Source organism: Vanessa cardui, chromosome 8 (assembly GCF_905220365.1).
Source record: "Vanessa cardui chromosome 8, ilVanCard2.1, whole genome shotgun sequence".
In the NCBI taxonomy this organism is placed as follows: domain Eukaryota; kingdom Metazoa; phylum Arthropoda; class Insecta; order Lepidoptera; family Nymphalidae; genus Vanessa; species Vanessa cardui.
In genome coordinates this window covers 1,352,561-1,379,756 of record NC_061130.1, presented here as the reverse complement: position 1 = coordinate 1,379,756, position 27,196 = coordinate 1,352,561, and the positions used below count along the sequence as shown (strand labels likewise).

Sequence of the window (27,196 nt, the reverse complement as noted above, 5' to 3'; positions counted from 1 at the left end):
TATTCAAAGACAGGCTTTTACAAGCACATTTGAATCGTCATTTAACAACGATATTACGGCCTTTGACGAATAGAACCGGCAATAAACTCAGTAGTTGCTCTTTTTCAATATTTAAAATATAGTCATTAGTTAAATACAAATATATGTGTATGTAATATATCGTGCCTGGAAGCCAATATCTACAATAGGCCGAGTATATATAATAATATTACGGGTTCAAATCGGTGCGGCTTCCAAGGCCGTGTTCCTCAGGGACAATACATTATAAACGTGGATTTTATTTATTGATAAAACTTCCACATACTTATAATGAAACTGGAGTGTTTATTGTAACATTAAAATAACCGTTTTTTACTAACTGCATACGTACACGAGACATATGTATGCCAAAATAACATTTTTACAATTTTAGTCTCTTTTCTGTCTGCTTATTCCGACTTATCTCTGGAACGATTTTAACAGAACCTTTACTGGCAGATAGCTGATGTAATATGGAATAGCTTAGGCTACAAAAATAACAGTATTTGGTCGTCGCGGTCATTTTTTGCAAGTCGCAAACACAAGTGATAATATTAATACATTCCTTTTAAATAAGATTCATCTTGACAACTTACATTTCAAACAAATTTCATATATTACTAACAGTATCTACTTATTTGATTAAATTTGAATCGAAATTAAAAATAATGATTCGGTAATCGAACACTTTCCAAATAACTAAACTCAAAGAAATTGCAATTCGACTAACGTCGTGAAAATCATTCAAATACTAGAAGAAGAAAGGCGTGTTCCTCAAGATATTCAACGCGAATAAAGAAAGGGTATTGAATAAGAAAATCGCACTAACGTTACGTCAATGTGATCGTGACCTAATCGCTTTTGTGCCAACTCCGTATTCAACTAGGCATGGTTATTAAATTGCTGCAAGCTATCACCATCTGCACGTACAACTAAGATAGTAGCGGGAAGAGTCAAATTTCTGGATGCCATACTGACAGCTATTATCGTACTAACAGGGACCAGTTTAGCGTACTATATTTACGCATACTGTTACAGCTTCTGCGAGTGTCGAGCCATTATTGCCTTGCTAAATAGTTATTTAAATTCAACACTTGATCTTAATGAATATTGGTACTGAATTGGGTGCCAGGGATTTTGAATAACATTTGGTCTGTACTCAAATACAATACATACATCAAATCGCATACACCATATTAGATTCCAAATTAAAAATGATAATTTTTTATTAAACTTTTACTTGATGGTAGGGCTCTGTGAAAACCTTGCTGGTTATGCCACCCACTCAGCGACAGATCTCCTAGTAGATATATATTATACCATCAAACAGCACTCAGTATTGATGTGTTCCAGTTTAAAAGGTGAGTAACTACATGCACAAGGGACATAACATCTTAATACCCAAGATTGGTTGCGCATTGACAATCTAAGGAATAATTAATATTTCTTACAGCAACATTATCTATAGGCGGTGGTCACCACTTATCATCACGTAGCTCATTTGCTCGTTCATCAACCTAAATATAATAAATATATGCTATATATGAATGTAACGAATACATATAAGATGGTAATTATATATTACAATGATACGTTTGCTTGAAACAAAATAGCAGTACTATAATGTCTTGAGGTCCTCTTGTTTATTGTAATAATGAAACGTTATAAGATAACAAAGATTCTTCACACACTAAGTCACAATCGCATTCCTTAAAAATAATGTAACCAAACCATAGCAGATATCCACCGAGTATTCTAGCACTGCTACATAATTTTTCAGTGATTCTCGTAATCAATTTTTGCAAATTAATACCTTAAAAATTAAAAGGTTTTACTCGTGTAAATTGAATGTATTTTATTTCCGTATTGATTCAATAAAAACTCATTAAAATTCTAACCCTTTTCCCAATAATATATGTAGTTCAAATAAAGGCCTTCTTTGAGGTCTGCAAAAAAGGATCGTTTAATCAATCAGATTCTCTTTGAAGCTAATTACTGAATGGAACGTAAACAGCAAATTGGGTATGATCAATCATTTCAACGGAATGAAATTATTTGAACCCAGAAAGGATTTTAATTTTTAAAACAATATTTCATTATATAGCACATCGATATTCGTTTTTATGATTTATTTTAAGACACGAAATTTCTTTCAACACACGACAAAGAAATATGAATTGAGACTTATGAATACGAGATAAATAATAATAGGAAATGTAAGGTACAATGTACAGGAAAATTCCGATTATGTAGCTATGTATAGTCAGAGTAAGAAAACCTTCGTCTGTTTTCAAATTAATTCCTTTATCAAGTCTTAAACTCAAACTGAGCACACGAAAATATATCTAAAGGTGACGAACCTTTTCTTACCCCGACTGTACATAATATTTTCTTAAAAAAATTACAATCAATCATACTAGGTTGACGAAAATCTCCCCTCTCTTTCTTCCTCTCTCTGTCTCGTTTTCATCCAATTATATTATTTATAGAATGTACCAAATGACGTATTACCGTCAAAATTTCAGCATTGATGTACAAAATGAATTATTTAAAAAATCGCACTGATATATTTGTGTCACATTCGTTATCAAAAACATGTAATAAGTAGGTATTATTTATTAATATAAAGTAAAAATGCCTTAGCTTTGCCCACACGTGTTTGTGTCAAATTATATCTACTATTTATTCTAAACATCAATGTGTACGAAATATTTCACACTGATAAACATTAGTGAATACGTAAATCCGAATAAAATAAACAAATTTACTCACATTTTATAGTAGTTTAGCAGAGATGGCCCAGTGGTTAGAACGCGTACGTCTTAACCGATAATTACGGGTTCAAACCTAGACAAGCACCACTGAATATTCATGTGCTTAATCTGTGTTTATAATTCATATCGTGCTCGGCGGTGAAGGAAAACATCTTGAGGAAACCTGCTTGTACCTAATTTCATAGAAATTCTACCACATGTGTATTCCACCAACCCGCATTGGAACAAAGGGAATTATCCCAGCAGTGGGAAATTTATAGGCTGTTGTTCTTTGTTTTTTGATTTTATAGTTATTAGTAGATACCATAGTGACGCGATCAGATATATCACATATTATTTTTAAACTTTAACATTTACAACGTGCTTACAACGGTAATTACCGAACGTTATTTTAAGTGGTGTGCAAGTAATGACAGCGGACACGCAACAAAGAAATAGTTGTCGTTATAAAATCATTTGTATTGATGGTCTCTGATTTATTCATAATTCGGTGGTTTGAATATCGTAACGTATCGATTTAAGGGTGAGGACAGTTGAGGCTTTAACGTTTTAATGATAATTTAGGTAAGTCATATTTGAAAGATTAATTTTATTTAACATCAGATAGTACCGTTTTTTTTTCGTTAAAGGCACTCATAGCTGATTTGACGACCTCCGTGGTCGAGTGGTGTGTACACCGGTTTTCAAGGGTACGCCACTCCGAGGTCCCGGGTTCGATTCCCGGCCGAGTCGATAAAGATTATCATTAGTTTTCTATGTTGTCTTGGGTCTGGGTGTTTGTGGTACTGTCGTTACATCTGATTTTCCATAACACAAGTGCTTTAGCTACTTACATTGGGATCACAGTAATGTATGTGATGTTGTCTCATATTTATTTATTTATAATTTCGTTCACTTTCAAAAACTAATCTTTAACTTCTAATGATTATTTATCACAAGTATTTTTATAAGTAAACAAGCTATGCTCGTGACGTCGTGTGCGTTTTATTTAACAAAAAATATTGTTACCGCCTAAATTACTCCTTATTACATCATCTTTCTGTCTGTTAAAGTCCCATAAATATGGATCCAGCCGTTCTAGAGATTAGCCGGAACAGACAGACAAAAATTTTAAAAATGGAATTTTGATATATATACCGTATATACATACATATGCATTTAGTAAAAAGCTGTTATTTTAATATTACAAATTGACACTTCAATTTTATTACATGTATATTTATCGAACAAATTTATCGTTATATAATCTTTATGAATTATATCATTACATTTTTTTCAAATAATTGTAGCGATACCCAAAATTAATTAAGCAATTACTAATATTTCTATTTACCCCTCTTTTTAATACCACTTTCGTTAGGAGCGGGGGACGACAATTACAGCCCAAGGGGCCAGGATCGATCCTGCGAGTTTTTACATCGCTAGGCGGTCAGTAAACCATTGCTCTATTGATGATTATGTGAAATGGTAATATTGGTTTGGACTGAGATGATCTAGGCTATAGAATACATAGATCTAATATTCCTTTATACTATTCAAACTTTATATTTTCATTATGACGTTTTACAAATTATAACAATGTATTTAGATTCACAATCGATTATTTTACTTAGTTTAATTCCTGATGACTCTTCGTATTGTCTTATTATTTGAATTCATTTTATAATGTTTTATTTATATTTATATTTACACCTGTAAAAATGTAGGCCATTACCATTGATGACTTTTGGTGTCCTGTGTATTTTGTTATACCACTTGTTGGTGTTGTCAAATAAATTAATAAATCTCAAGTAGAGCTGGGTTGTCAGTCGAAAAAACATAATTTATTTACCATATAATTTGATTAAGATAATATCGTCTAATGTATGAAAAGTTCTATTTTCCTATTTAGTTCTTTACGGTATAAAAAGTAAATTAATGTAACGTAGTTCATTGTAGAACGATCGTTGTCTCCTCTGATGTTGAGGAAAATCCAGAGCTTATTCCAAAACACTTTTTAAATGAGAGTTGGTGGTGAATTTCTTTCAACTTATGCAGGTTTCCTAACGATATTTTCTACACCATTGAGCTAAAGAATTAAGTAGTACTTGCCCAGATTGTTCCTACCTTTTCATGTAATTACAAATATGTAAATATATTGACTTAGTAGGTGTTAATGATTATTATAATTTTAATATTACTACCACTCGTTCGGAATATTTGATTGATTGATTTCAATGAGATTATTTCTATGGTTATAAATCGAGAAGAAACTCAGTAGTTAATTATTTCCATCTGTCAAGAAATATTTAGGTATCTTATTTAGGAATATTAACTATTTAAATATATCTGTCTATCATTTCACATTCTGTAAAATAAAAACAGCCTTATTATAATTTTAAAAAAATTAAATTAGTTCTATTTAAATATGGTATATGTTAATATAGTAAATCTTGTTATAGAATATGATGCGCTGCTTAAAGAATAATGTACTAACTTATTCTAAATCAAATAATTCAATAGCTATTTTCAAATGATGAAAATTCGCTCTTGTTTTATGTGCCGCCCTGTCACACAGGATCGCGAAGGGTGCTCGACTAATAAATTGACTTCGTCCTTTCTCATAGAATGTGGTTTGCCATTTAGTTGTCACCACGCATTTCCGATAGCAGTCCCATTCTTTTGTTTCTTTGTCCATGAGAGCATTTAGGAAATACGCTTTGACGTAATGATTTAAAGGATATCTAGTAAGCCTCAAATTGCAGAGATAGGTAAACAATTTTTTTTTTTATGGTATAGGTTGACGGACAAGCATATGGGCCACCTGATGGTAAGTGGTCACCATTACCCATAGACAATGACGCTGTAAGAAATATTAAGTATTCCTTAAATCGTCAATGCGCCACCAACCTTGGGAACTAAGATATTATGTCCCTTGTGCCTGTAGTTACACTGGCTCACTCACCCTTCAAACCGGAACACAACAATACTGAGTACTGTTGTTTGGCGGTCGAATAACTGATGAGTGGGTGGTACCTACCCAGACGAGCTTGCACAAAGCCCTACCACCAAGAAAATACAATATGGTCTATTTGGTAAGAATTATGCAGCGAAATACAAAAACAGCAAAAGCCTGTAAATTTCTCACTGCTGGACTAAGACTTCCTCTCCCCTTGAGGAGAAGGGTTGGAGCATATTCAGAGAAATAAATTGCCCAAAAAAGCTTAGTGCTCATTTGAAAAGTAAAGTCATTGTTGCTGAACCCAATATAATAATATCTAAAATGTAACGGTTTTAAAGGTGATTTTTGATCTATCAGTATTCAGTTAAATAACATTAAGAATTATGTTCTGAGAATGATAATGTAATTTATTTACTTAATATTTACAGACAAATTTTGCAGCCAAAGTTTGAGCCTTTCAATTCGAAGAGTATTTGCTAAATCAAATAAAGTTTTGAGCAACATTAACGGGAGTTAAGTAAATTAGATTATATGTTTGCTCTTGAAATATTTATTTTTATTTCAGAATGACAGTTGGAGCCGTCTGTTTGTAAAGATTTGATGATTTAAAATGAAGACGATAATCTTCAATCTAGATGACTAGGAAAATGTCGTTTTGAACCATTTGCCTATCGGACTCTACTTGCCAAATCGTGCTTCCAATTTCATTTACTATCACTATTATATAATATATTTCTGCATTTCTGTCACTATAATGTTCTGAGATTAAAACTGTTTATTTATTAAACTTTAACTAATTCCAAAAACTAAAATAAAATAGTACAAAACACACCTTACTAACTTAAAAATTGCAAGAATAACTTGTTATTTTTAATACATTTATGAGGTACATTTATAATTAAAAAATATAAATATTTACACATTTTTATTTGTCTAAATCATAAACAATTTTTAATAAAGAATATGTTAGTCATAACACATTTAATAGTAGCACCAGTGTGTATAATAATAATAGGTTACGTTGATATTAATATTAAAAATAAGTCACAAAATTCTCTTAGAGATAATAAAAGTTCCATATCATCTTAGTACATTTGATAACACGAATTTTATCTCTAATATAAATAACGTTACTAATATCACAACCTAATTATACCTACGTAGTTAGATTTCCGTCAGATTGACCATATACTAATAATCTTCATATATACATATACATATATGTTTATATGTGTTCCATCTCAATGGGATGTTGTGGTTAAGCGTTGACAGTCCCTGATACGCCTATTGCCTGCTAACGTCATATAAGATCGTCGTGACATAACAAGATACATGCCAAATACAATTATCTGTATTGCGTTATCAAATAACATAAGAATAAAAAGAAATGTATTCTTAATTTAAATTTTAGTCTTATTACTTCTTAATTATTACAAAAAAAGTATGTTCAAATCAGTATATGTCATTAAGTACAACCTTCTTGCGTGAGAATTGCCTTTTAAATAGGACGCTAAAAAGTCAAAAAAAAAAATTGAACTGAACAATCTTAATATAAATAATTTAAAAGTAATAAAAAGCCTTAAATTTTAAATGATCATTATAATGAACTCAGATTTAATTACGAAATATTTTATCAAAATTCATAATCGATTGATTATTCAATAGGCGAACTCTCTAAAGTTATATTTAATTTTATCAAAGATATGCAAAGCTTGAACCAAATTGAATATCATTATGAAATTCGTAACTAGGTACGTTTAACTTAAATAATTTATTCCGAAAATAAAATGCTATCGTAAAATATTTATTTCGTCAAAGATGTATCGTAAAATATTTTCGATATACAAAACAATAGTTGTGCGTTCAGCTTCGAAGTTTATATTACGAAAGCAGACGAAAAAGTGGACTAACAGATGGTGTACAGTGTACCTTAGTGCTAACACTAGCAGTGTTAGAAATATAAGAACTTTTCGAGACATTCGATGTACTAAAATATAAATTTAAGATGTCCACTCAATATTGAAATTAGTGCTACCACATGTGAGCCCATATCAAGTCTTACTACAGGCAGTAATTGAATATAAAAGAAAAGTAATATAAATGAAGATGCCATTACAAAATATTATGGACCAAAATATAGAATATATAATGCAAGCGTAACTAACATTGAATAAAAGAATAAAGATAGAACAAAACAAGAAAACGTCGGCCTCTCGAAACATCTGAAATAATTTCGAATACAAATAAATCACAAAATGACAGAGGAGAAAGATATGTTATCTCTTATACGAAAGTTCCTTGTTCTCTCTATCAGAAAACTATAAATTTGCCGTAGGACTCCACTCGTCGAAATTTTCTTATACTGCTAAAGTTTCAGTCGTAAATATTTTAAAGTAACTTCTAAAGGAAAAGTGACACCGAGTGTTGACGCTTCTGCGGAAAACTTGGAGGTGGCCAGCGCGACAAAATAACCCTGTCGAAACTGAGTCCGAACTTCAAATATAAAAGTTTGGGATGGGATAGTACCAGCGACTCGTTTGTTTTCCAACAATGCATTTCTCAGTATTCCCAGGGGACAGGGACCTTTTGTCATAGTCCTGGATTTGGAACCGTACGCTCAACAAAGTTAATGCACGTACTCTTTCTAGCCTTGTTTGTTTGAGGAATTTTGTTTCCTTGATTTGGAATGTATTACGGATATCTGTACTATTTACATTGATTCCATGGAAAAACAAACACTACTTATTTAATACTTTATTTTAAAAATATATGTTTTATGATTTACGAAACTTATGCTTTAGTTCAAAACAACATTAGTCGAACGATCTGTAGTTTAAGAAAGCAAAAACTTTGATTGAATAGAAATATCGGTTTCCATGATATAAAAATTCAATAATATAATTTGAATATTTATATCCTTGAAAATACTTTGCTTACTCCGTCGAATGTTGTAAAGGTCGAATTTTAGTAGGTAATAATACATATTTCAGGGGCCCGATAATTTGGGTTGTATCCGAAAAGGGTTTGTGAAAAAGCAATGCATTGCCATCGTAATTCTGTAATCCCATGTTCCACATATTATGTCCCAATTATAATTTTATTCGCTAGTCCCAACTGGTACGCTTATTATCCACTCGTAAATAGCTTAGTGGGGATACGTCTGTAATTCAATTGCGTCAGCTTCTCAATTCTGCTTAGTCGAGATATTTCCATGAGTTTTTAATACACCTTAATTTTTTGTAACGACGATAACAAAGAAACTCTCAAATTAATTATTTGTCTTTAATTACCTACTAATGAGCATAAATCGAACGAGTATCGACTAAACCTGTCCTTTTATTTATTATTCATCTATCGCTATTAAATTTTAACAGCGAAATTACGAGACTTTGTTAATTAGAAAGGAAATGAGGTGCCTGTTTTATTTTTGTCGTCAAAAGATCGGAAAGTTTGGTAAAATATATCGAGCGGCATCTGTTCTAAGCTTAATACGATGCGGTTCTATAAAATGTAAATATAAATTTGTTATTGACTTCGTAACTATTCGTAAAGAAGTTATATTTTGTGAAATATAATAAATCGTTACACAAAATAAAAATACTTCTCTTCGTTTCTTTTAAAGATTGTACACGTTCTCAATTCCCATGACACAAAATTATATTCAACTTTATGGTCGGAGCAAAGTGTATGTTATTTTATGTTACAACCGAATAGACAGTCGAAATGATACTGAGCAATTCCCCGTCCGCCATTATTATTAACTTTATTTCCCGCGCAAGTAAAAGACGTACAATCGAATACTCAAGAGGGAGCGTTCTCGGCACCCTGATACACTGAATTATTTATATGCCAAGCCAACACACGTTCCGCTGGACTTATGAATGTACACACTTTAGCACTTATGAAGAGTTAATAAATTATAGCTACCAGCGCCGCTGATGGTGTGGTCTCACGAAACTCAAATCCTCCGTTCGTCTGAGTTATTTCTGCAACTCACGGATGTCGAGCGTTTTTACAAGTTTACGTCTTTGTGTAATGTTCTTGTTCCCAGGACTTTTTGCGCCTCAGCGTGTAATGTCGTTTAAGGAAATGGTTCATTTATTTGCGGGAAGTGTTTATTGGAAAATTATTGTTATGTTGTTACCGAGATATTTGTCAGAATGATTTCTCGAGCGTTACGCTACGATTTATAGACGTTTATATCATGTAACGTATCAAATGAATAAAATATTGTCGGAACTTTATTCGTTCATTATATATCCGAATCAAATATCGTTATATATATAATTTTCAACGCCTAATATGTGGTTGTTGTTAAAATGTCAAATATGTGTTTGTACGCAAATCAATAGTTAAATGAACAAAGGGGCCAGGTATGCTGGTTAAAATGAAGCTATTAATTATAGTTAACGTTTGATATTTAATCCCATTCGTAATAGAATTAAACCAGTCTCTATTTAATCATTGAAACTTAATATTTCATTAATTTTACATCCCGACATTATCGAGTAGTCACAAAGCAAACGGCCGGTAAATAATCGAGTGCTGATCAAATGATGTCTTTCTTCATGAGACGGTTTAAAGTTCATTCTTTTTTGTAATTTAAAACGTCCCTGGTCGAGTAGTGTGTACACCGGTTTTTATGAGTATGCCACTCTTAAGTCCCGGGTTCAATACCGAGTCGATGTAGAAAATTCATTACATTGGAATCAGAGTGATGTATGTGATGTTGTCCAATATTTATTGATTCATTTATTCCTCTGTATTATTTAATTAAGAATTTTGGCAGAATTTTATCAGATCATACAGGTTTCCTCACAATAACTTCCAAGATATCGAATGTTCTAAAATATTTCAATAGCGTATGTCCCAGAAGCAATAATACTGAATATCGGTCGAAATTGAATTATTTATCAAACTGGCAGATATCAAACGGTTTTATAGACGATAAAGTATAAAATTATTATTTCCATGTTAATGGCGTCGATAAATCCAGAGTGTTATGCCTCGTGACGTCACAAGGTTGTAAGCTGAAGACTGACGAAGACTTTAATAACGTAATGTCGGGCAGATCAAGTTTTAAGACTTTGTAAGGCATCAGATATTCGAAGCATAAATCTTATATCGTCAAATATATTAAACCTCGCTTGTTTCAAACTTTCTTAAAACTTTCTATGGCTAGTTCGTATATTGTTTATACGGATATGTATAAATTTTCTATGTGTAATATAAAGTGAATCCTCTACATAATATAAAATTGTGTTTGATTATATTTTATTGATTTTCAAGGAAGATTAAGTTATTTGCATTTAATTATAATACTTTTCTAATTTAATTCAAGGAAATGAATTTCGATCTCAACTAGAAGCCTTACAATTAAATTAATATTTTATTATAAAATAAGGATTCAAAATGATTTCGAGGGCGTGCTTGAATTAATTATACTTTGAACAGATTTTATTTCGTTTGTTGTAATAATAATCCCATCTCATCAAGTGTTAATTCGCCTTTGTTGTAGGGTTTACAAGCACTTTCTTTTCTTTAAATAGCATAGAGTCTTAACGGTATTTAACTGCTGTAGCTGCGGAGATGGCCCAGCGGTTAGTTGTTACAACAACAACAGCCTGTAAATTCCCACTGCTGGGCTAAAGGTCTCCTCTCCCATTGAGGAGAAGGTTTGTAACATATTCCACCACGCTGTTCCAATGCTGGTTGGTGGAATATGCATATGGCAGAATTTCTATGAAATGAAGTTATTAAATAAATTGTAAAGTAGAAACATATACAAAGAATATATAGTTCTCATTAATGCGTTCTTAGCTTTATAAAATATATAATTTCGGTATCTGAACTTAGGCACACTATGTACCTATTAAAGAACTTGATAGGCTGTTGGTATATATATTTATAGACATTTAACTCAAAAACTTTTCGAAAGTCCGCTACGGTATTTTATTAATAATGCCATTACCATTTCACGGAAAAATCTGAAAGTAAAATTCAACTTTAAAACAATAATTCGATTGGTTTTCAGAATAGCCGACAACTTCGACCATTGTTAATAAATAACAAGACTGAATAATATTTGACATTTCGATACTCATATCAAGTTCATTAGGAACATAGTGGCTAAACTATTCGAAGTATATCATAAGTAAAAAATGCTTATCTTGTTAATTTGTGTCATTCTTAATTGATCCTCCCGTATCTTTAATTTCCATTTAGTTACTAATAATGGTCGTGTAAAGTTTGTAATACGTTTTGTCAACCTCTTAAGTTATAAAACCAGTAGACAACGACTACAACAAACTCTAACGGGTCCCCATTTACAGATTTTTATGTCAAGCTAGAGGTAACCAGTGAATAACAAGCATAACCGTAAACCACAGCTTCGAACCAAAAGAACTGAGATTAATTAATGTATATAAATCATTTCGTGCTCGATTTTGATTATAAACGTCATGATAACATCCTTTGACGCACCATCAAGAGAATCTTAAGACCAGATGTGGGATATTCACAGGTTGTTATATTTGTTATATCACATTTTCTTAAGATATAGTCATAATTAAGCCATGAAATCAGACTAAAATATGCAAATATTATTGGATAGGAACACACATTAGTGCCTAAGTACCGCTACATTTATATTGTAATATTACGGACCGCTGTCTGTCCCTATGTATGCTTAGATCTTTATATTTTCGCAACGGATTTTGGTGCGGTTTTTTTTTTCAATGGATAGAGTGATTCGAGAGGAAGTTATAATATAAGTTAGTATATAATATATGCACCATTTAGAAAAGAAACACTGATAATTTATAGATGTTGCTAATTTTATGTCGTAAATAAAAAAAAATCTGTAGTACCTATATTTAATATCAGTATTTCACCCGTGCGAAATCGAGGCGGGTCGCTAGTTTTATATAAATAAATTACATAGAATATTTATGACTTCCTATTTATAGTATTTTTGTATGGTAATTGTTTACAAAATATATTGTTTTAAAAATTGGTCCGTAATTGTTGAAATTGCAACATTGTAGCCCTACCCTTATACTATTGCTTCTAGAATCTAATCATCGCAAGAATCTTATTCCTTTTTTAATATTGGTCTTAAATTTGCATTCGCCTTTTGAACCGTCGATTACTTTAGCCTTCATCAAATACACCAAGAATATATAAAGGCATCGTTACAGCTGCTATTAAATTAATAATGAAATCTTCAGTAAACCCGAGTGTGCGTTCCAGCCGTGATCGAACCCCGTACCGATTAGATCGCTTCATTGATTGTTAAATGACTACCGTCCGATTCCTATCAACATCCTGTTTTAAAGTTTAATCACTTTATTTGTTCCCTGTAATTGTTCAGAGGTTTACTTCGAGGAAAATTTTAATTAAGAAAGCATCAACTATGCTCGGTGGCGAATCCATTTTCCGTTATAATAGTAAAAATGTAATTATTTCCGAAAACTGGAAAATGAAAATTTGCAAGATTATTGTTTTTTTTAAATGGAATTTTGTTTTCGGTTTAACGGGAATATGATGTTGGATTTTGTTGTATGCTGGAATAAACATTTAATATGTTATATGTAAACATTCGAATAATTTATATAATTTAACTAAATAATAATAACTAATTTACACACAAAATCAAAATCAAAACAAACTTTATTCAAGTGGGCCTTTACAAGCACTTTTGAATCGTCATATAACAATTAAGTGAAGCTACCACCGTTTCGGAAAGTAGATTCTACCGAGAAGAACCGGCAAGAAACTCAGTAGTTACTCTTTTTCAACATTTAAAAAATACAAAGTCATGTTAGTTAATACAATTATTTAAATTAATATATCCTGCCTGCAAATCAACGGGTATTAATTCCACGCTTTTGTATCATCTACAAAATCTTGTATCGAATAATATGCCTTTGTTACCAATGTCTTTTTATAAACGATTTGAAACGAAATGGCAAAGTTAAAAATGTCTGCATCATAAAGCATTGAGCTCACAAAAATCAACAGTCTATTTGAATCCGCTACCATCAATTCCGATTCGTGTTTTCTAACCACGGGCTTATATAAGCAGTAATAAATCACATTAAAAAAAAAAGTAAATTAAATTCACATTGTTTGTAAAACGAATGCGCTAAACGTAACAGGAAAAACCGTGACCCTATATGATAACAAAAGTTTTTATTGTAAACAATTAAAAGTTTGAGCCTCGTTGGAGACAAAGAGACGTAATAATTAATTTTTGTTCCTTCTAGTTCGTTCTGTTTATTTAAATACCGCTGTTTCGATTCTACGAGATTGGAATTTGGCGAGTAAATTTCTTATCACCATGTTTATTACGGTTTTGGATTAAATTAACTGTCCTTTGCGATTAGGGCGTTATTTGTTTAACTGTTTCTGATAAATTCGAAAATGAAATAAGTATTCTATTTTCAAATTATTTTCTTGTAATTTTTGGTTATAAAAAAATTTCCTTAGTTCTTTCTTGAGGGTCAAAACAAAAGATAATTTTTAACATAAAATTTCATGAAAATCACTTCAGCGGTACAGGAGTGAAAGTGTAACAAACAAACAGATAGACAGACATGTAAAGTTACATTTGCATTTATAATATTTATAGAAATTTTCTATATTCTTATATATATATATTATTCTTAATTCCTGACAAAACACACACATACATAAAAAGACAGATCACGGCTAGCGTGATTCCCTTTGACTAAATTTTTAAATAACTTTGTTGAAATTTTGCTTTTCGTTGTATATCAGGCTTATTATTTTTTTAATTAGCTCGCAATTAGTATATTCGTTAATTAAGAACGTTAGTCAATTTGGAGCTCATAATATGATTATATATTAAATTTTAATTGAAATAAATTTTAGATAATGATATATTTATATTTATATAAAACTTATACCGTAGCCTTATATATTATGAATACAAACCTACATAAAAATAAATTATAAAAAAAATTCTGTAGTGAAATAAATTCTCATAATTAATATTGAAACTAAATTACCTTCAGAATGTTGATTGTATTGAGAAGAAACAAAATCTTTATTCTTTACATGTCATATTTTTTCTAAAACGATGACGATAATTCTTGTACATATTTATATATTAATAATAAGGATTTGGTAAAGCATTATTTATTTATTATTTAGCACTTGGTTGAAGGGCTTTGTGCAAGCCCGCCTGGGTAGGTACCACCCATTCATCAGATATTCTACCGCCAAATAACAGTACTAAGTATTGTTGTGTTCCGGTTTGAAGAGTGAGTGAGCCAGTAACTACAGGCACAAGGGACATCACATCTTAGTACCCAAGGTTGGTGACGCATTGACGATGTAAGGAGTAGTTAATATTTCTTACAGCGTCATTGTCTATGGATGATGGTGACCACTTACCATCAGGTGACCCATATGCTCGTCCGCCAACATATTTCATAAAAAAAAAATCATTATTATCGGAAATCAATATTGATCGTAATATTGATTTCTATATCATTATTTATTTAAAAATAAAAAGCCCGCGAACCATGCTCTTTAAAAAATGAGTTAATACGAATTATTTTTAGTTTAACAATATATTTAATGATTGATTTTGAAATCGACCTTTTCAGAATTGTATACAACCGCTACATCATTAATTATGTCTGTTAAATGAAGCCACGATACAGTGTGGCTCACGTGGCATTTTAACTAGGGTTACTGTGTTTAAATCTACTAAATTTAGGACAAAAATATACGATACTTTATAGTCTATATTATTTTATATTCTACCTCTAAACTGTCATTTTATATCGGTTTTTAGTGTTAAATAGTGAGTGAGGTAGTACAACAGACTAATGGACAAAACTTCATCAGAACAAAGACCAAATAATGAACGATTCATTTTTCTAACAGCGCCACTGACTATGGGCAGTGATCAAAACATACATTATCAATCGTATATGAAGAAAATAATACACTACAATAAAAATTAAATAATTTGAAATTAAAATGAGTCTGCTTCAAACAAACATATCGTTATAATTATAGACTTTTTTATTTTCTTTATATTATTGAAATATATTCAAGCTTTTCCACTGTGTTTGTAAGTGGAAACTGAAACTAGGGATACAAATATTTCAAATGTCATCTTAGAAACGTCACTTTAAATTTTAAGTTGCGACAGCAGAGACATTATTCATTAAAATAGTGCACGATTGTCACAACTACTACAGCGATAACAAAAAATATATACAGTTTTCAAACCACTGTTGTATTGCGGGAAGCTGGTTTGACTTATTTTTCTTATCCGCATCATGAGAACTGAGTTACGAGAACCACAATTTAATCTGTGCAATCTTATTTGAATACTAATAATCGGCTTATATAGGTGTTGTAGTGTTCCTTGGTCAAATACGCCTTTCATTATATGAATATTTTTAGAAACTAGCTGTTACCCGCGCTAGATATTACATTGATGATTGATATACAAAAGACAACAACATCAGCCTGTAAATTCCCACTGCTGGGCTAAAGGCCGCCTCTCCCTTTGAGGAGAAGGTTTGGAACATATTCCACCACGCTGTTCCAATGCGGATTGGTGGAATACACATGTGGCAGAATTTCTATGAAATTTGTCACATGCAGGTTTCCTCACGATGTTTTCCTTCACCGCAGAGCACGAGATGAATTATAAAAACAAATTAAGCACATGAAACAGCGGTGTTTGCCTGGGTTTGAACCCGCAATCATCGATTAAGATGCACGCGTTCTAACCACTGGGCCATCTCGACTCTATACAAAGAGGTACCTATTTGTTTCCCAAAAAAGAAGCCTATTTCCTTTCTATTTGTGTACTGAATTTCATATTAATCGATCCAGTACTTTTGGCATGAAAGCGAAACAGACAGAGAGCGTTTATAATATTAGTATGGATAATTAAACTAACTATAAGAAAATAATTAGTTAAACTTACTATCACAAAAGAATAATAATAAAGTTTTATAACACGAGTCTGACAATTTATTAGCTGTCAGTGTCACAAAAAATACAACGACGGACTATCCTAAAGGTAATAAATTTGTATCTACCCTATTTTTAGCTTCTACGTGTTTAATGTTACGTCAAAATGGCGTACACGATTGATTTGATTGACAATGCGGCCAGACTTTTAACAGATGAGTAGCGTGTTTTAACAAGTTTTGACATGTTATACAAAACGACGAAAATTAATTTCGTATAATCTGTGTGCCTTTGACGTAATTAACGGCATTCTGTTAATATAAAATATATTACTTTTTGTTGTTACTTGTATTCATTATCAAAGACATATTGGAGCTACTTATTGATTTTCATCCAGTACATGCTATATAACCTGAATTATGTTTTATTGAAATAACTTATATATTTCAAATGAGATATGAAAAAAACCTACTGAGTTTTTTGCTGAATCTATATCCTAAATGATGGTAGATTCATAACACTAACGTCTCAAATAAAGAACAATGATTACGAATGAAGAAGTACGTAACAATACTTTTAAGTATCAAATATAGGTGCCCTAAATTTCGTCCATATTGTTCCTGTTATCTTCTGGTACATTTATTAGGCCTAACGACTCGGCTAACACCGTTTTAATGTCTATCCTCCTCTCACTTTACCCTGACCACAATTTTGGGTCCACTAATCAGATAACCGCTTAACGATGGAAATCGCATTAGCAAAAATGTCAGCACTTTTATGTGGGTAAATGTAAAATTACTTGGAAAATTAGTTGCCTAACTCGACCCCATCATTTCACTTTCTCTCATTATCGTAAGAGGATGATCGCTGGATAGTACACGATTATAACCATTCATTAAATCTTAATGTAATAGATACCCGAATTTGTGGAGATATTTTCTCATTAAACAAAAGTTAAATAGAACACTCTTTCAAACTTAATATAATACCGAATATTACTTATAAGCAAGTTTTGGAAATATCTTTAATTAAATATAGTTTACCATCGTCTACATTTAATTTAGAAGTATCTTATTGCCTGTCAAATATCTACCACTGGTTGTCAAAATAAATTACTTAAACTCAGAATAATGTACAAGAAATTACCTTTGTCTGATATGGATAATAAAATAACTGGCCGATGACACGAGGCTCGCTACAAAAAGAAAACATACTAGTAGAACAACATCTTTAATACTATTTTATTTATGTTCTTTATTCAAAACTTTGTTTCAATTTCAGAATCTCAATATTTACCTCCAAATTTAAATGTTTAATACGCCAACAACTATAGTATGAATATGTCCCTAAATTGTCCTCGCTTTAAGATACATTATAGTAATACAATGTAGTAACAGATTGTCTTGAACCGTTGATTAGATAGAAAATACTAATAGAATTAATATAACAATTACAAACAGCCTTATGATAAACATTTAAGAATGTGAAGGTAATAGTATAAATACATTATTAAAAGTGGCTGAAGTCCTATTCATTTATATATTGAATTAAAAACTTTTTACAAAAATCTTATTTATATGAAAAAAAAAAAACAGTATAATACTACATTTAATGATAAATAAATATATTCGTTCGAAACGGATAAACCAATACGTTTTTGTATATAGAATTACTAAAGGTGCGAAACTTTCTGATGCAATCTCAATTTTGAGTGTCCAACCTTACTCGCCAAATATTTGATGTTGCAACACGTCTCCGCTCCCCAAAGCTGCATGGCAACACCCTGAGGCTGCAGCGGCCCGTGCAACCGACAGGCCACGTCTAACGAACGCTGACAATGACAAGCTCTGAAAACGCACCCGCTCCGGATTAATTCGCTGGCATTAATTAAACGCTGTATATTGAAGCCGATGCAGGAATAGTAATTTAAACTGTCCACGAGTTTTGGTATATGATGAAAATTTTAATTAAATTCGATTTTTATTATAATATAATCCTATCTTATTATTGAATTATATGTATTTACAGAGTTGTTTATTGTACATGTGTAGTTGAGCTGATAGATTTTGAACTATTAAATTATATTATTAATTCTTGTTAAATGTCAAAACTGATGAAGCGAACTCATAACACTCGCTCCATTGCTTTGAAATTCAACGGCACGTGACTGTACCTATCCTTACTCTGACGCAGGTTAATATAGATATCTCAACAAACAATTTTGCGACCCTTGTTACGTCGGCCGTAATAACTTCATTGTGATACCGATGGTAGTAAACATTACATACTGTATACTGTACAAAACATAACTAAACACAGATCTCGCAAACACGTCGCAAGTTACACGCGGTAGCGAGCTTCGTTTTATAAGTTTATTATATATAAAGAATAATTACAAAAGTTATAGAATAATAGCCGACTCATCTCAACTCGTTAGCACTAAAATAAACATCTAAAACTTATGTTAAAAATATTTTTGAAAATACCGTATCTTTACATCTTGATAGGGCTTTGTATAAGTCCGTCTGAGTACATTGCTTAGTATTGTTGTATTTTGGATTTCAAGATGAGTGTACTAGAATATCAGCAACGACTTAGAACATAACAGAACACAAGCTCCCACGGTTGGTACTGCATTGATGGGAATAATGGAATAAAACAGAAAACAAGCATTAAAAACCTGCCTGAACACAATTGGCAAAAGTGCTTATAAGAATCCTCTCGAATACCAAAACTATTTAGCCTTTATAAAAGCAACAATATGTGTTCCGAAGCGATCTCGTCACTTAAACCACGAACCCATCCGTCTTTGTCCTCAAGACACCTGCGCGACCTCCAATTATCAATGTAATTGGCTATTCAAAGTTGGCGCGATGGGGCGAGCACGGCATCGTTAATTAATAGAATCAACTGAACATTGAAATTTTCGCTCCAGCAGTCTGAAGCTACATGGAAGCAATTTCAAGTGAATTTATGTGGAATGACATGACTTGAATAGCTTTTAAGCTAGCTTAATAGAAATGAAAAGAATATTACTTTAATCACTTCAAAAAAGCGAATAAATTAAAAGTATAGTCAGTTGAAATAAAAAATGTAAAATCATAACAACGTATTAGTTCTTTCAAACTAATATACTTTCATGTATATATGTATGTCTTACGTAATGTTTTTAAGCTAAGACACAGCGGTAACAACGCGTGCATCTTAATTGATGATTGCGGTTCCAATCCCAGGGATAAACCGCAGAATTTTCATGTTCTTAATTCGTACCTTATACTTCATGTCATGCCATGAAAACCTGCATGTGTCTAATTTCAATGAAATGCCACATGTATTAAAAGGAAGAGGAGATATTAGCCCAGCTATGGCAAATTTATAGGCTGTAACACAACACTTATTAAAAATACATTCAGGAAAATATTTGTAGGATGACAATATTTCCAATAAAACTAGATATGAGATTACTCTATTTTTATTATTAATATTTACGCAACATATATGAATATAATTAGGTTATAATATATTTTATCGTACAAACATAGCTATTAACCTTAAGAATATTACATAAGCCGTAGCTTTATGATCCAATTCGTGTCTGTCTGAAATGCGAAAATCCCTCTAAAAAAATTTTTGCGAAATCGACAAATCTTGCTAATGTTGCTTGAAATTCATCAATAATATCATGTACCCTCATAAATTTACGTTAGAACTGATGCTGTGTTATCCATGCAGCCAAACAATATGTTGTTTTGATTGATCGAAGGGCTCCAGGGAAGGTACCGCGTTACCTACTTCATTCAATCAGGTGGTGCGTTGAAAATCCATTTGCAAAAAGTCATGATGATTGATGTGCTCAAGTTGTAACTTGCTTATGATATTTGGGCGAGAATTCTTATTTTTACTCACGCTAATACCTTTTTAAATATTATTCACTATTTATACTGAACTGACGACCCGACCCGGCTTCGCACGGGTGCAATTCTCGTACTAAATATACTACATAATTTGTTTATTTACGATATCACATTAGAAACTTCTAAAATTAGCAGTGTTTTTAATATGTTATCCGTGTATTATATACAAAAACTTTCCTCTCGAACCACTCTATCAATTAAAAAACCCGCATCAAAATCGGTTGCGTAATTTATAGATCTAAGCATACATGGACAAGCAGCGGTAAGTGACTTTTTTTATAATATGTAATTAAAATGACGATATAGTAACAATAATAAGATCTCATATATAATCGCTTGGGTGATCTATCGATATGAAGTTGTTTTCTGATTATCTTCCAAAATTAGTATGATAAAAACGATAATATCAGTTATATTGAGCCCTGTTGTGTAGTGAAGTGCGATAGAGAGGGTTGAAGTCACTCTCTCCCCAGAGGAAAGGCTCCGTCAATCTACAAGCGGAGCACGGTACGGAAGGGTCAGTGGATGCGTACGTGAAAACGACCCCTCAGCCCCTCCGATCCTTGTCGAGGACAACCAACGCAGAGATTTTAGTAAAAAACCCACAAAGCCATGTTCCCCTAGAGAACCAGTTTTATCCCGATTCGCTTGCCACGAATGCGTTTCTGTTTACCATTAGTGTTTTACCATGACACTTGAATAACGGGAAATATTTAATTAAAAAAAATTAAATAACATAACTGTATTTATGTATGTAAATGTTGAAAAGGAGTAACTACAGAGTTGCTTGCCGTTTCTTCTCGGTAGAATCTACTTTCCGAACCGGTGATAGCTTCACTTAATATAGCTGTTAAATGACGATTCAAAAGTGCTTGTTAAAGCCTACTTGATTTTGAGTATGTGTTTATAGTTGCGCGTTATTTCATTGAGATTACCAAATATAAAAACAGATTAACAAACCGTATTATTTAACGTTTATCATGCTTAATCCCTTCAAAACTTATTCAACATCTATAGACTACATATAAATTCGGTAACTATAAAATGGATGGTTGTCTAATTAGACCGGACGAGGTCTGCACGGCTTGGGAACGGGGATTGAGGATGAGACCGTCAGGGATTAAGCCAAAACCTACTGTGGAGTTAAACAGTTAAGCTTTCCCTGATTTGCCCAAGTTACACGACTCCTGCCAAAGAGAACTCAGGTAGGATCCGATTTGATCGAATTCATAGTTGACTAATGAGTTCGAATGTATTTGAATGGTTTTATTTCTAAGTCTTAATTTAATGTCACTAATATCGAATTTAATTTACTATATTTAACTATATCAAATAATCACTAAATAGTATAGAACAAAGTCGCTTTCTCTGTCCCTACGTATTTTTAAAACTATGCAACGGATATTGATGCGGTTTTTTTAATGAATAGACTGAGTCAAGACAAAGGTTTTTTTTTTATATAATCAATGATCAATATAGTAAAGAAACACTGATAATTTTAGTAGTTTCTAATATGATATCGTAAATAAACAAATGCTTATAATGATATAAACAATGTTCTACCATTTAGTATCAGCTACTATGTATTATTTGACATAGTCAAATAAGATTAAATATAATTTCTTTTAAGTAGGTATATAAATAGATAACTGATGTGTAACGTTAAAGGCACTCTAAATTGTAATCTTTGATGAATGTAGGAAAGCAATAGCTTATAAATAAATCAATTAGAACATAGTTCGAAGATCAACTAAGTACTTATTACTGAATATTCTGATCATCTGTTTATAAGCACCTAATAAATAGGAATTAGTAGTATTACCTAGTAAGTAGTATTTAGCAATATTAAATGAACACACGAAGCTTATACAATAGTATAAGCGAGTGGTTAGAACGCAAACATTAACCAAGAATTGTGGGTTTGAATTGGTATGATTAACAAATCAAATTCATGTATTAAATTCGTGATAAATCAACTCGTATAAAATTGTACAGGTCATCTGATCAAAGTGAGCGGATAAGATCTAAGATCAAGTCGAGAGTAGGTCTTTGTGCTATAAAATTACCTTTTATATTGATATATAATTATGTTACTATAGTGATAATCCATAAGACTACGAATTATTAGTTCTTTGTGTCGTGGTAGATTAATTGACTCATCATATGTTCTACCAGAGAAGCAGCAATGCTTAGTAATACCGACATAATCCTCAAAATGCTTTATTTCCCAATAGTAGTTGTCGCATTAACGATTTAAGGAATTGATAATATTTCTTACAATGATATCCAGGTGACTCATTTATCAATTTGACTAGCTAATTAATAATTTAAGAAAAAACTAACACAATTTAAAAATAGATAAGCAGCGTGTAACTGGACGTAGCCGGCGCCAAGCTCAGTCTCAGTAGCGCTTTCATTACAGCAGACTCGAGTGTGAAATTATCACAATTTAGCCGGTCATTAGCGTGGTCGCACGGGAGAGATATCCCGGCTGGGTATAAATCTGAATTTAATGACCACCGTTTCTGATATTTCCAAACAATGTTTCGGAACACGTCTGACTACGTGCTCCCATGTTGACCGTTCCTTGTTACTTCCTGAAGGGGATTCTCGAAACTTTTTGGGTATAATACAGTTTAACAAATATCCGTAACATAACTCATGCAGTTAGAACTAGAGTAACGGTGTTGAAAATGCTAACCTCATCAATTCTCGACGATATTAATAGTCCTTTCACTAGTGGTATTCATATATTATGACTAAGGATTATACAGCTGATACATTCTGATAACGTACTCTATGAATCATTTTCGACGTTGTATAATATAAAATTCTACCCCAATCACTATGAATAAGTAAGTTTAGTCTACTTGACGTAATTGACAACTAAGGTCAGGAGTAAAATGTTATATGTCACTATTGACAGCTAACCTTTGCGGAGAACTATATAATTATAGTTTTAAGAGCGTTATTTACGTCAAATTCAATAACGGGTACGTCATTTTAAAATATTAATAAGAACGAAAGGTCTTCCAAAGGAGTGTTTGAGGGTACGTTGATAACTTTTATTGTTTTATTCTATTATGTTCTCGAATTTTCTATCAACGCCATTTTGTTTCTAGCAATTTAACTCAAATATTCAAAATAAGAACCGAGTACATGATTGTGTTACATTTATATTTTCTGACACGTGTTGAGGAAAATCTGTATCTCAACTTTATATATCCTCTTTTGTATATATTTATATATAAACTGCACTAAATATACACACATTAAAATATTATGGTAAGATTAAGAAAACAATATACCACTTAATGTTATTTGATATGCTTATGTATTAAAAGTATAAATTACTGGCATTGGTATACATTTAATATACTTCTGACATCATTCATACAAATAAAAAAATAAAAAATAAACAAAAATACAATCTCATCATATGTACTTACACACACATATACATATGTATGTACATATCTACGTACACATGTATTCCTATTACGCGTCTATAACTGTCATTGATTATTGTTTTTTGTAACTCTTTTAAATGGTTGACGGTGCTGCTAAAAGGCTACAAATAATTTATCAGAACATTAACATAAAATGTCTAGAAATGTACACGAAGACAAGATAAATAATAATTATATAACATGAAATTAATACTATTTTTATTTTCCTCTTTCGACTGTATCTGAAATCTAAAGGAAAATCCACTCGAAACCGCTTCGAACTTTATCATTCGAGTCCGTAAAACCATATTTTTCATTTCATCCTTTTTGTTTCGCTGTATTTGTAACGATCATCCCAGTTACGAGTTTTTATCCGAGCAAATCCGTACAAATGGATCAGCATCCTTAATAAACATAAAAATTCATCGAAACAAAGCGTGTCCCGATAAATTGTGAATTATTTTAACTTAAAATTTAATATTTGGTAATTGCTCTTTCGTCATTGTTACGACTTTAAATGTCTATCGCGAAAGCCTTGAAGAGACTTTTTTTTGTATTGAGCTTTATGTCTTTAAGTTAGTATATTTAGTTTTTTAACTTTTTCACTTAGATTTCTTCTTTAGTCACTTTTATTTTTAACACAATTTATTTTTAATTGTAAATGAATTGATTTGATTCGTTGAATAATTTTACTTACTTTACGATTTGTAATAAATCATCCTCAAAAGGTTATTCACAAATAAATTTAAACAAAGGCTTTTCAACGTAGGTAATAAATAAATATTAATTAGAAAATCCATATATAAAATCTTTCAAAAATAAATTAATTGTAACAAAACCCATTTTGTTAATTATCATAATAAAAAACTTTTACGCGATACTTAATAGTCACTTAACAATTCAACACTTAACAATTCAAGACAAGAATTACTTTAAATATATAGAGGTAAGGATAAAAGAATAAGATCACATTATTCAGTCATACTGATTTTTTTAAATAATATTTTAAACATGTGTGCCATAGATTTGAAAAAAAATATCATTCTGCAAATTAAAATAAGTTCCATTTTCAAAATCCAGAATAACTATAAAGTATGTATATGAAATATAAATAAAAAAAACAATGATAATGATCTCCAACTGAATCCAAGTCAAGTGATACACATCGTGGTGAAGTCAAGCGGTGGAGTAAGCGTGTGTAGCATGTTTTTGTGTTACAGGGGGTGCGGGAAGACAGCGCGCGTAGGCGGATAAAGGTAGCGTGTTTTGTGCGTGCCCTAGGCTGTTCTGTTCACTGTCTGTCTATAGCGCGCGAAGTGAGATAGTTCCACGTCGAATCTATAGGAGCCTTGCTTAATTTATTTTGATTTCTAACTCGTTCGTTTGTTTTCTTTTTGAAGGCCATTTCACCACCTTTATAAATTTTGTATCGAATAATTCCGCTGCTCCTTTAAATGAGCCGAGTTCTATTTGATACAATTAATCATGTGCTGTTTTGTTTAAAAAATATTCATGAATTTCGTGAGTATAACTGATTATATCAAATTATGAAGCGACATTTTTTAGCGTCGTTATAAATGGACAATAATGTCATTTGTGTAATGATCTAACGCTTTACGTTGAAGACTACACTTTTATGATAATGGACAGAACCGGATTGAATTTAAACGACATTAATAAAATTAATTATTCGCGTCAAAGCTCTTGAAATAAAGTTTGTGGTGAAATACGCCCGTTTTATTATTTTATATACTTTTTGTTGTTTGAATTTTGACTGTTTTACTGTCATAGTTTGTTATAGATGTACATAAATGTACGACTAACTATGGTTTCTGTTATAAGTGATTAAAGTGCTCCAATTTATACGTCAACAAATATATTATACTTACGAATTAATCAACAATGGATTTCGATTCAATTTCGATAATAACATTTATGTTTCGCTGTTAAATAAAATGGAGCACTGTACTCGGTAAATGTTTATCGATTTTATTCGTTATAATTTTGTTTATGTGATTGTTGAGGAGCATTCGCCTCCACTTTCGTAGATTCGACATTGAACATTGAACGGCTCACTCTGCACTTAGTAATCGTCGTGCTGTAAGAGATATTTTATTTTTCGTATTCATTTCGAAACGTAATTAGTGTATTATTGTTATTTTGTCGTTGATTTATTCAAATGGCGTTGATTTGTGTACAAAGCCCAATGCTAAAGAGCCCGATAACTGCCGCTAGATTAGTTAGTTGTTTAAGGAAAAACGTATTGGGTGCCGCGCTTGATTAAGACAGACAAACGCTCAGATAATATTTCAATATAAATCTACATTCGCGTTCTTGAGTATTCGAGGTTTCCGTAGTATGATATCGTGCCTAAGTTCGCCCCTGCCCACTCCCTTTAACCGTGCATATTTAAATCCCTACGGAACCCTCTGCGTTTGAAGAGTCACTATTTAGTGTAATGTGCTAATTATGTGTTGGTCTGGATTTGAATTATGTTCGTTGTTTCATTTTGACTAAACCTGTGTGTTATATGTGTTTTATAGAAGCTGTTGTTTTGTGTATGATAACGGTGAAGCGCGGGGTGGCGTGTCCGGGCGGCGGTGAGGGCCCTGCATACGGGGCGTTGGTTGATCTACAGAGTACCCTTTCGATATTCGTCGATATAACAGATAAATTATGTATTGTGTCATATTAAAGCCCCACGTTCTTGCAAACTGTTATACCGATAATATTTTTGACCGCCAACGCCTTGTTGAAATTTATATTATTATTGTCTTGGAGTCATGGTTTGCTGTCTTCGAATTATATCGATAAAATCATATGTAATAATGCCAAAAGTTATAGAACGATTTGAATATTCAATCTAATCTATCGAATTGATTGAGTGAACATAAATTGTTACTGATATAAAATACAATAGCCTTCTGCTGCTGGTCGCATATTATATATGGTTTTCAAATTTTTTTCGTGTCAATATTGAAATGTTAAAAGATAAATCAATTGAAATATTTATGTATACGAAACCATGACTTCGAGCTACGCACCCGTCACCCGTCACCGTCGCACATCGAATTCCTGGGGTACATTAGCACGGTATATTCAAAGTCCGCAGCTCCACGCACCACCGCTGGGCTT

The 27,196-nt window shown here is 31.8% G+C and overlaps 1 protein-coding gene across 1 annotated transcript in view; it reads left to right on the top strand.

Moving 5' to 3' along the window:
• Positions 1-27,196, top strand: part of LOC124531984 (CUGBP Elav-like family member 4) — a 703,320-nt gene that overhangs the window by 518,411 nt on the left and 157,713 nt on the right. The window lies entirely within an intron of this gene.